The following is a 12,569-nucleotide window of genomic DNA, read 5'->3' as shown; positions in this document are numbered from 1 at the left end:
GAAGACACGTACAGGAAGGTTCTGTGCATCCTACAATCCACCTCCATCAATGCTGACATCTTGCTTAACTACAGTATAATATCAGAACCAGAGCTTATTCACATATAGCCAGTTATCGCCAGTTATACTTGTACTCAGTTGTGTGTGTGTCGCTTCGTGAAAATTTATCATGTGTGTAACTTCGAGTAATTACCATCACAGTCATGATACAGGACCCTTCCTTCGTCACCGGGCTCCGTCGTGCTACCTCTTTATAGCCACATACTCCTCTCTCACAACCCCTAACCCCTGGTAATGACCCTGTCCATCTCTATAGTTTTGTTATTTCAGTAATGTTATATACATCAAATCACAGTATGTAGTTGTTTGAGATTGCCTTTTTCATTTAGCATAATTCCCTTGAGGTCCATTTAAGTTGTCGCCTGTATCAGTAGTTCATCCCTCTTTATTGCTGAGTTGTATTCCATGGTATGGATGCACCATAGTCTGTTTAACCATTCACCTATTGAAATACATTCAGGTTGTTTCCCAGCTTTGGCTATTATGGATATAGCTGCTATGAACATTTGTGTACAGGTTTTTGAGTAAACATAACTTTCCTTTTCTTTGGAATATGTGAAATTCTGGGTTGTATGGTAAATGTATATCTAGGTTTATAAGAAACAGCCAGACTTTTCCAGAGTGGCTGCACCATTTTACATTTCCCCCAATAATGTATGAGTTACCAGTTTTCTCTGTGTCCTCATCAGCATCCAGTGTTTTTACTATTTTTTATTTTAGACATTTTCACATTCCCATAGGTGTGCAGTAATATCTCATTTGGGTTTTTTTTTTTTTTTTTTTTTTTTTTTTTTGCGGTACGCGGGCCTCTCACTGTTGTGGCCTCTCCCATTGCGGAGCACAGGCTCCGGACGCGCAGGCTCAGCGGCCATGGCTCACGGGCCCAGCCGCTCCGCAGCACGTGGGATCTTCCCGGACCGGGGCACGAACCCGTGTCCCCCGCATCGGCAGGCGGACTCTCAACCACTGCGCCACCAGGGAAGCCCTCATTTTGGTTTTAATTCACATTTCTCTAATGGCTAATGATATTGAACATCCTTACATGTGCATATTTGTCATCTTTAAATTACCTTTGGTGAAATGTCTGGTCCTCTTGTAATAGAGAAGAACAAACCTGACTCCATATTGGATCTATTCCTTTAGCTCTAACCTTTGTGCTCTGTTGCCTGTGCTTAGCTGTGCTGGCTCTGCACCTTCCTAAAAGAATGTTGCCTAGAGCCTGAAATATACATAATAGTCCTTTCTCAAGGCTCTGCCTCCCAGGCTTGATCTTCATATAGAGATAAAAAGTTGCATGACAGAAAATAAGAATTATCCTGTTGGAGGTTTACAGGAACATTGTGACCAGATCTATGTGGACAGCTGCAAGAACAAAGGATTATCACATACCCTCCGGGGGTCTGGCCAGCACTAAGACGTTTCCAACAGCAAGTCACATCCCCTCCCCTTTGCCTAGACCTAGATCCCAAAGAATTTCTCCTAATTTTTTTTCTAAAAGTTTTATAGCTTTATGTTTTGCATTTAAGTCTGTGATCCATTTTGAGTTAATTTTTGTCCATGGTGTGAAACTTAGGTTAAGGTTCATTTATTCTGCCTATGGATATCTAATTTCTGCAACACCATGTGTTGAAAAGTCTACCTTTCCTCCATTGTATTGCTTTTGCACCTTGGTCAAAAATCAGTTGGGCACATTTGTGTAGCTCTATTTCTGGGTTCTTTATTCTGTTCCATTGATCTATGTGTCTGTCCCTCTGCCAGTATCACACTGTCTTGATTACTGTAGCTGTATAGTAAGTCTTAATATCAGGTAAAGTGATTCTTCCAATTTTATTCTTTTAAAAAATTGTTTTAGTGATTCTAGGTCTTTTGCCTTTTCATATAAATTTTACTATAGTCTTATCTATGTCTCCAAAAATCCTTGCTGAGATTTTGATAGTAATTGCACTAAGCCTATAGATTTCAGTTTGGGGATAATTGACATCTTTACTAAGTTTAGTATTCCAATCTATGAGCATCCATTTATTTAGTTCTTCTTTGATTTTTTCATCAGCATTTTGTAATTTTCGGGATACAGATCCTGAATATGTTTTTCTAAGATTATACCTAAGTATTTCATTTTCTTTGTAGTGAGTGTAAATGGTACTGTGTTTTTAATTTTGGTTTCCTTATGTTTATTGTTAGTATATGTAAACGGTATGAGCATTTTTGTGTGTTTATCTTGTATCTACAACCTTACTGAATTCACTTATTAGTTCTAGGAGGTTTTTTTTGTAGGTTCTTTGGAATTTTCTGTGTAAAGAATGTCATCTGCAAACAGGCAGTGGTTTTCTATCTTTCTTTCTGAGCTGTATGCAACTTATCTCCTTTTCTTGCCATGTGCTTGCTAGGACTCCTGGTCCTACGTTCAATAAGAGTGGTTAGAATGGACATCCTTTTCTTGTTCCTGATCTTAGAGGGGAAGCATTCAGTCTTTCACCTTTCATTAAGTATGATGTTGGTTGTAGGTTTTTGAATAGGTGGTCTTTATCAAGTTGAAGACCTTTACCTCTCGATTCCTAGTTTTCTGAGCTTTTAAAAGAATTATGAATGGCTGTTTTCAAGAACTTTTAAAATGTTATTTTCTTTTAGTACTTTTAAAATGATGCTTAAATTGACATCTTGGTTCTGTGTGAAGTTCTGGTAACATGAGGACACATCATTTTCCTTGTCAGCTCTGCCCCTCCTGGGTGGACTGGGAAGGCACAGGTGACGGAAGGGCTTCTTGTTGGGTGGGACTGCGGGAAAATGGAGGGGAGAGATCTCGAGGCGTTGCCCAAAGGAGTCTGTTACCAAGTTAAACAACAGAAAACCATGGTGCTGAGAGGGTTATCAGTTTCCCAGGGCTGCTGTAACAAAGTGCCACAAACTTAGTGGCTTAAAACAGCACACATTTATTCTTTCACAGCTCTGGAAGTCAGAAGTCTAAAATCAAGGTGTTATCAGGGCTGTGTTCCTTCTGGAAGCTTCAGGGAGAGCCTGTTTCCTTGCCTTTTCCAGCTTCTAGAGGCTGCCTGCATTCCTTGGCTAGTGGCCTCTTCCTCCATCTTCGAGGCACATCACTCCACCCTCTGGTTCCATTAGCACATCTCCTTTTTTCTCTTTGGCCTTAACTCTACAGCCTCCCTCTTTTATAGGGCCTCTTGTGATTGCATTGAGCCCACCAGGAAGATCCTTAATTACATCTGCCAAGTCGCTTTTGCCATATAAGATGACATAGTCACAGGCTCCAGGGATTAGGATGCGTACATCTTTTGAGGGACGGGGCATTATTCAGCCCAGCACAGAGGTGTGACCGTGGACATGATGATGAGGTATTCTAAAGAGCAGCGCTATGGAATTAGACTGTGGTTTGAATTCCCATTCCAGGTTTCCAAGCTGTATGACTTTCAGTCAGTTTCTTATTCTGGCTAAACCTTTGTTCACCTGCAAAACTGTAACCCCTGCAGTGGTAGAGATGACAACTGCCCATCAGAAATTTACACAACTTTTCCAGAGTATGCGGTGGTGGCTGGGAAGCAGCTTTCCAGACAGGAACTACATTTCTCTGTACCACGTGCATCTAGGTGAGGCCCATATGACTACCAATGGAATGTGAATGGAAGTGATATGTGTTACTTCTGGCTGAGGGTGCTGATGAAGAAGGGGTGAATTCTCTATGCTCTCTTCTCCCACCGGCTGGCTCTGTATTGACTCCCAGGTGACCGTGGAAGCCTCGTGATGAAGATGGTAAAGCTTCCACTAGCCTAGGTCCCTCAGTGACTGAGTGGAGCCGATTCTCTCCTCCTCTCACTGCCAAAATGGACACCTGTGTGGGCCCTATAATATGAGCCAGAAATAAATTTCTGTTGTGTTAAGCTGCTGAAATTTTAGGTTTCTTCATTTCAGCAGCCAGCGTTATCTTAAGCGATAATCTACCTTGCAGACTGTTATTATCCCCTGGAACTATAAAATGAAATCCTGTGTGTAAACCACATGTGAAGGGACTGAGGGACTCACAGATTAGAGAGTCATGAAGTTTTCTGCCTAGAGCAGTGGTTCTCAAACTGGGAAGTGCGTCAGAATCCTGAAGGGCTCCTTGAAACACGGATGCGAGGCCCCATTTCAAGAGTTACTGTTTTGGGGTGGGCCTCCTACAGCCAGAGCTTATCCTTAGGCTTTTCTCTCTTGCCTGTGTTTTCTGCGTGGCTGTCACCTCCATGAGGGCAGGCACTGGGTCTAACTTCTCGGCGATTCCATCCCAGAACTAGCACAGTACCTGGCAAATAAAAGGCCCCCAAGCAGCAGTGGAGGGAGGAAAAAGGAACAAGTTGGCAGTCTGCGGCTCCAAGGGCTGAGTTAGAGCCAATATGCTTCAGTTAAAGGTTTGACGATTTCCTCATTCTTAAATAGCCTTGAGTGGGATTCTTTGTTCCTCCCTGATCCTGTTAAGGTGAGGGGAAGCTGCTGCCATAGTAGCCTGTGCTGTTGTCTGCCAAGTAGATTTTCTCTTTTGCTGGTATCTCTTTGGAAGAGCTCCTGGGATTGAGGAAATACTTTGCACCCCAGAAAGTATATCCATTCTCCTATCAGGCAAACTTTATTTTGCCTTTACATTCTGGGGGCGTATTCACTTGATCACGCTGGAGGATTTCATTTCAGAGAGCTGCTGCCCATCTGAGAAAGTGTATGGACTATATTTCCTCGCAGTGGAGCTTCCCTGAAGAAGATAAAGTGCCCCATGCAGAGGCTGAGGAGGTAGCCTTCTCCTGGTGTGAGAAAAGGCCTGGGGGGACGGGTGAGCCCTTGGAAGCAGCTATTCAAAAGCAAATGTTAAAAAAATAAAAAGCCAATGTTATCTGGGAAAGAGGGAGATGGGTTGAAAGACACATATTCTGTGTTCTTGGCGATTTTGCCCATGGTGAGCTCTGAATTCTATCTTTCTGTGAAGTAAGAAGTTTGGTATTAGCGACTCCAGAGTCGTTCTGATTTCAGCAGCTTTGAGAGCTGACGGTGGGCCGGGGATGGGGAAAGGGGAGTGTGTGGGGCTGCCAGAGGACCAGGCGGAGGCAGGAGGCTGGTTGCGTTTGGTTTACCCTCCCAGAACTCTGGCAAGACAGGGCAGCCTCTCCCAGATCACCGCCCACTGGGGTCGCCTTTGGAGGCCTGAGCTATATCCAATTTCAATTTCTTGGGTTAATTTATACTCCACTATAAACAAACTTTGTAAAAGCTGAGAACCAGCAAGGATAAAGAAGCTGTTTTTCCATTACAGTCTTTCTTCTGATTGCTTGTGAAATGAGTATTTCGATAACAGAGACCTCACATTTTGCCCTGGGCATCTGGAGGGTGTATGCTGGGGAGGAGGTGAGGGGCAGTTCAGCACGAGCCTGCCTCATGCTTGGCTCTGCGTTGGGGGCCTTCACTTGTATTGAAGCGGGGGGAGGGGGAAGTTGCGCCCTCTCCCCCTGCCCCCCAACCCCTGTGACCTGGAGTTTAAATGTAATCCACAGTGTGGTGCAATGTGAGAAAGTGTAAACAGGGCTATGTGGCCAGCCTAGGCCTCTCAAACTCAAGTTCATTGCTGCGTAAATGTCCTTGCTCAGCTGATGTTTCAGTATCAAGCTATTCTCTAATTGAAGTTTTAAATTTTACTTGGAGTATTTGGGGAGATGTGGTGTCTTATGTGGTAATCTTCTGAGAGCTCTATTTTCCCCATTTCAAATTGTTGCTAATGTAGCATATTTGGGCGCCTGTATGATTTTTCTTCATTAACCTCATCTGAACCGCTCATCTGAACTGATCCCAGATCATCTCCACTCTTCTGCGTGCTTTGTTTCTGTTTTCTCATTTTCATTCCCAAACTTTCAGAATTGGTTTTCCTGCTCTCGGTTTTGAGTACCGGGCATATGCCAAGGATTTGGTTCATATGTAGGTTCATTTCTTGGTGTCGTCAGTTACTGTGCACTGATGGAATTGTGGGAGATCTGATTCTCAAAAGCTTATAACGACTTGATTGCATTTTAATTTCAGATTCTTTCTTCCAGATGTGGTAGTAAAAAGAGAGGTTATGAATAAGCACGTGTGGTTTTTTTATGTATGTAAATAAATTTTGGGTTTATGATTGTTGAGAGATTACCTTTCAACTTTCTCTTTTAGTCTCTAGTTAAATGTAGTTTATAAATAGTTGCTATGGATTTTGCACCTTTAGAATATTCAGGTATGAGCTGAGATTGTTTTCAGCTTTACTGAGCTATAATTGACAAGTAAAATGGTAAGATATTTAAAGTGTACATTGTGATGATTTGATATATGTATATGTTGTGGAAGGTTTTCCCCATCTAGTTATTTAACACATCCATCACCTCACATATTTATCTTTTTTTTCTGTGAGAACATTTAAGTTCTATTCTCTTAGCAAATTTCCGTTATACGATAAAGTGTTATCAACTATAATCACCATCCTTTACATTAGATTCTCAGACCTTATTCATCTTACAGCTGAAAGTTTGTACTCCTTTACTAGCCTCTCCCTACTTCCCCTACGCCATTCCCTCCAGCCCCTGGAATCCACTTTTCTGCTGTCTGTTCCTATGAGTTTGACTTTTTCTAGATTCCACTTATAAGTGATAGCACGCAATATTTGTCTTTCTCTGTCTGGCTTATTTCACTTAGCATAATGCCTTCAGGGTCCATCCATGTTGTCACGGATGGCAGGATTTCCTTCTTTCTCATGGCCGAATAGTATTCTTCTGTGTGTTTGTGTGTATGTGTGTGTGTGTGTGTGTGTGTGTGTGTGTGTAGCACATCTTTTGTTTGATTATGCAGATCACTTTATTTAGCACCTCTGATGTGGAAGGGCAGTACTAGGTGTAATGAGGATTTGGAGATGGATAAAGACAACCTTAGGGCGCTGACAATCTAGTGATTATGTGACACCAATCATAATAACACCAACCATATCTAATATTTCTGAGCATTAAAAATGTGCCAGTGTACTAAAAACCATTGAGTTGTACACTTCAAAATATGTGCCAAGTCTTGTAATAACCTGTAATGGAAGAGAATCTGAAACAGAATATATCTATATCTATATATCTATATAACTGAATCACTGTGCTGTACCTGAAACTAACTCAATTAAAAAAAGATGTGCCAAGCGTTCCACATACACTTCTCATTCATTTCTTTATCTCTTTTTAAAAAAGTAGATATAGTTGACATGTAACATTTTTTTAGTTTCAGTTGTACAATATAATGATTTGCTATTTGTGTATTTTTCAAAATGATCACCATAATGTCTAGTTAACATTCATCACTACACAGTTATAGAATTTTTTTTCCGTGTAATGAATGTTTAAGGTCTACTGTCTTAGCCACTTTCGAGTATACAATACACTATTATGAATTATAGTCCCCATGTTGTACATTACATCTTCAGGACTTATTAATTTTGTAGCTGGGACACCACATCTTCTGTATTCATTCATCCGTTGATGGACACATTGGGGGCTGAGAATATTTTTAATTCTAAACTTTATGTCAGTAACAAATTGTCACAGGAATAGTTTCCTCTAGGGGCACTGAACGCAGGTTTGAGTTCATATAAAATCTAGAAAGAAGACACAACATTTGAGGGGCAGTGAGTGTCTGTTGTCTCTCTGGCTCGTTACTCCCACCCAACACACCCATCCCCCACTTGCAGATAAAGACCAGTCAAAGTCTGTTTGCAATCCTTTTTCTGGGTCCTTTTCACCTGTTTCTGAGTTTTCTACACCTGAAGCTTGAAGCTTGAAGCTTGAAGCTTGATCCTTCCTGGAGCTTCCTCCCAGGTTCTGCCCCCCTCCCCATGTCGTCTATGATGGTAGGAGTCTGGCCTGTGCCAGTCACTTGGCTAGTGTCTCAGTTAATGCAGGACAGAAGGGCACAGCCCCTTCCCCAAAGGAATATGCTACCAGGAAAATTTTAGTTCACAAGGGCCTAGGCTACTGGAAGGCAGACCCTTATTCTTATGGCCAAGGCCCAAGGAACTGTCAAGATAACCTATCTATTGGGCCCCCACAGTCATGAAGGGGGCCTGGGCTGCTTCTGGCTGAGGGAGAGAGACTCAGAGCTGGGAGGTATCTAACTCCATTGTAAGACTTCAGCGCAAGTGTGAAAGAACGATTATACTTGATGATGGAGATAAACTGGAGGTGATAGAATGTATTTTATACAGTAACTGTGCCCAGTTAGGAATTTTGAAAATGGTATCAAATTGACCTAGATATATATATATATTTTAAAAGCATGTTAATTTTTGGCTGACCGAAACATTTCATTAAAAAAGCATGTTCTATGACCTTGATAGTCAAAGGAAGGTCTGTGAACAGCTTCGGCATCCCCTGGGAGCTAGTTAGAAAACAGAGGGTCTCAGGCCCTGCCCTAGCCCTACTGAATCTGAGTCGGCAGCTTAATAAACCCCCAGGCAATGTATATGCGCACTAAAGTTTGCATGCTTCCTCTCTCTACCCCCTCTCCCTTTTGCTTTTTCAAAAATTTTTATTTGAAAATAATTATAGATTTACAGGAAGTTGCCAAGATAGCCTAGAAAGGTCTGATTAGACTCTTCGCTCAGTTTCTCCCAGTGGTTACATCTTACATAATTATAATATTATCACTTCTCCACAAGACTGCAAAATCATTACGCTTCCTCACTGAAAGGTACTGCACCTGGTGGCACTCATCTGGGTTTCAGGCCACCATAGTGCCTTGTTCTACTTGGCAGGATTCTGTAAGTAAAGGAGATGGTGCTGCCAGGTGCAAGGTGGGGCAGCATGGCTCAGAGTGATGTGTGCTGGTGCTGTGCAGTTGTCCCATTGTGGGTTCTATAGTGGGGCTTCAAATGGTCAATGCCAAGAGGGGAGCTATGGGACTGGACATAGGGACAGGGCTGAGGCCAGACACGAGAGCTGGAGAGATGGGAGAGTCAAGCCAAGTCATCAGACCCTAGGTAAGCACAAATGAGGAGAGGTAAGTTTGAATATGAGAGCCAAGGTCTTTGGGACAAACCTGGAATCAGGGTTGATGTGGATGGAGATGGGAGAGAAGGAATTGACAAGGTCATCCCAGTGAATTTGGGTGCACAGTTTTTGGTTTTACAAGGACTCTCCTTTGAAAGCTTGGAAAGATCTCCGTTGGCCTTAAAGGCACAGAACTCTGAACCTGACTGAGTCATTTTATTAAAACAAGGTGAATTTGGGACCAGAGAATCTGTGTTTAATGGGCCAAAGTTGATGGCAGGTTGAACAATCAGGAGAGGACTGAGCTTGACAGAGTCAGGTAGAAACAGAGGCATGAAAACAGGAGGCCACACACTGAGGACAAGGCAAGGGAGGTTGGGCTGAAAACCTGAGCCCCAGTTTAGCAGGAGTGGGGCCAAAGGCAGGAGGAAACGCTGCCTGCATCTGGTTCCAGGAAACCCAGAGGCAGAGACGACTGGAAGATGCTAAGTTATAGGGGAACCCGGAAGCAAATGGGCCCAGGCCAGACTTCCTGCGTCACCTTGCGTCAGAGGGCCTGCACCCTCAAAGTGCTAGGGGTTGCCCATTTCCCGGGGGGGAATAAAGACCCTGTGGGTGCTGAACTTAGAAAGCTAATGTGCACTGGGGATGGCAGCAGTGTCACTTACAGCCACTCTCTGTCTCTCCTCTGGTTTTGAAAGCCACACAGCTTATTGCCTTGCCGCTTAAGTATGGTGGGGAACCAGCAGCAGCAGCAGCAGCTGGGAGCTTGTCGGAAACACAGAATCTCTGGCTCCGCCTCAGACCTCGTGCAGTAGAATCTGCATTTTAACACCCCCCACCGTTGTGGTTACTTCTTTGCACTTTAAAGTTAGAGAAATGCTTGTAGATTTTTTGATGATGGCCATTCTGACCGGTGTGAGGTGATACCTCACTGTAGTTTCGATTTGCATTTCTCTGATGATTAGTGATGTTGAGCATCCTCTCATGTGTTTGTTGGCAATCTGTATGTCTTCTCAGGAGAAATGTCTGTTTAGGTCTTCTGCCCATTTTTGGATTGGGTTGTTTGTTTTTTTGATATTGAGCTGTATGAGCTGCTTGTGTATTTTGGAGATGAATCCTTTGTCAGTTGCTTCATTTGCAAATATTTTCTCCCATTCTGAGGGTTGTCCTTTCGTCTTGTTTATGGTTTCCTTTGCTGTGCAAAAAGCTTTGAAGTTTCATTAGGTCCCATTTGTTTGTTTTTGTTTTTCTTTCCATTTCTCTAGGAGGTGGGTCAAAAAGGATCTTGCTGTGATTTATGTCATAGAGTGTTCTGCCTATGTTTTCCTCTAAGAGTTTGATGGTGTCTAGCCTTACATTTAGGTCTGTAATCCATTTTGAGCTTATTTTTGTGTATGGTGTTAGGGAGTATTGCTTTAGCACACATCCTGGAGATCTGAATTCTAAATCCTCTGCCAACAGTCGCCTATTTGTGGAGCTCTAAGTGTGTTTCCTGGCTCTCGAGAGTGACTTAGTTTCTTATAAGACAGTGGTTCTTGACCCTGGCTGACTGTTGGAGTAAGTTGAGGAGCTTCTTAAAATACTGATGCCCAGGCCCCAGCTAGGGTCAGCTGGGATGAAATGCTGATTCAGTTGGTCTGGGTGGGGCTCCTCGGGTGATTCTAATGTGCAGCCCATTGGAAACCTGGGAACTGGGGTGAGAGGAAAGAGGAGGCAGCACGGGGCTATCTCTGTGAGAAAGGGACCAAGACCTCGAAGTGGCCACAGTAAAAGGATCCTGCATCTCATGTCTCATTACTTCATTCCTTTTGCTTGCTGAGTAGTATCCCATTGAATGGCTACACCACAATTTGTTTACCCATTTTCCTGTTGATGAGCATCTAGGTTGTTTTCATTATTTGAATACTACAAATAAAGCTGCTGTGGACATTCACGTACAAGTATCTATATGGATGTATGCGTTCATTTCTTTTGGGTAAATACACAGGAGTGGGATGCCTGGTTTTGTGGCAAGTATACGCTTAACTTTTTAAGAAATGGGGCAGTTAAAAACAACACCTCATTTCTAGTTGTCAAGTCCATATCTTATGTCAGTAATTCCAGCTTCCTGTTCCTGTGGTCTAGTTGGAAAGAATATTGTTTTAAGAGTCAGAAGTCTGGGGATTGGCCTGAGCAGCTTAGTTCTAGACTTGGATTTTGAAAAAGGGGTCATTTAGCTTCTCAGAGCTTCAGTTCCCTAATCTTTAAGTTGGGGTTAATAATTTCTTTTTTCTTTTCTTTTTTTTTTTTGGCCTCACCATGCAGCTTGTGGGATTTTGGTTCCCCAATGGGGGATCAAACCCGGGCCCTCGGCAATGAGAGCACGGAGTCCTAACCACTGGACTGGCAGGGAATTCCCAGTAATTTCTATAACAATAAAAAATTGGAAGTAGTCTCAGAATTCATTAACAGGAGACTGGTCAGGTAAAATACATTCCTAAATTAGAATACTATGTAGCCAGGGGGGTGGGGGAGGGACGGATTGGGAGTTTGAGGTTAGCAGATGCAAACTGGTCTATGTAGAATGGATAAACAACAAAGTCCTACTGTATAGCACAGGGAACTATATTCAATATCCTGTGATAAACCATAATGGAAAAGAATATTAAAAAAAGAATGTGTATATGTATAACTGAGTCACTTTGCTGTACAGCAGTAATTAACACAACATTGTAATTCAACTATACTTCAGTAAAAAATAAATTAAAAAAAGAATACTATGTAGCCATTAAAAATGATGACATAAAATTATATTAACTGACATGGAAAGCTCTTTTCAACATACTCTGAATGAAAAAAGCAGGTTAGAGAAGCAGGTATAGTATGATACCGTTTAGGTGAATTATGCAAATGGAGAGGTATATGAAAAGCATATTTACTGAAATATTAATAGTGGTTATCTATGGGTAGTGGGACTTAGGGTGTTCTTTTACTTTATAATTTTCTATATTGCTTAATTTTATTTGCAACAAGCATGTATGAGTCCTTGCAAAATAATAAAGCTATTAAAAATATAAACTAAAAAAAAAAAAAAAAAAGGATCCTGCATCTTGAGAGTCAGGAGGTCTGTGGATAGAACCATTTGGAAACCCAGAGCAGGGGCCAGGGAGACAAGTTGGGAGACTCATTGCTGAGGCTCAGGCCAGAGATGGTGACTAGGATAGGGTGGGGGCCGAGGAGATTTGGATCGTGAGAAGGTCAGGACCTTGTCTAAATCCAAGCCCTACCCTGACTCCCTCCTCCCTATAGTCTGCCCGGACCCCATTGGCTGGCTCAGCCTGTCAAGGTCAGAAGACACTTGAGTGCTTGTCCGTCAGTGTTCTGTGGCTGAGTGACATCCAGCCTTGATCTGCATCCTTCATCTGGCTTTCTGCCTTGATTTCTGCTCTCAACATGCTGAACCCTGCTCAGGACTCATTGCCTGCTAGAACTACAACTCTGCTTGCTTGT

The sequence above is a fragment of the Phocoena phocoena genome, chromosome X (genome assembly GCF_963924675.1).
Source record: "Phocoena phocoena chromosome X, mPhoPho1.1, whole genome shotgun sequence".
Lineage (NCBI taxonomy): Eukaryota > Metazoa > Chordata > Mammalia > Artiodactyla > Phocoenidae > Phocoena > Phocoena phocoena.
Note: the sequence above shows the minus strand (reverse complement) of the source record.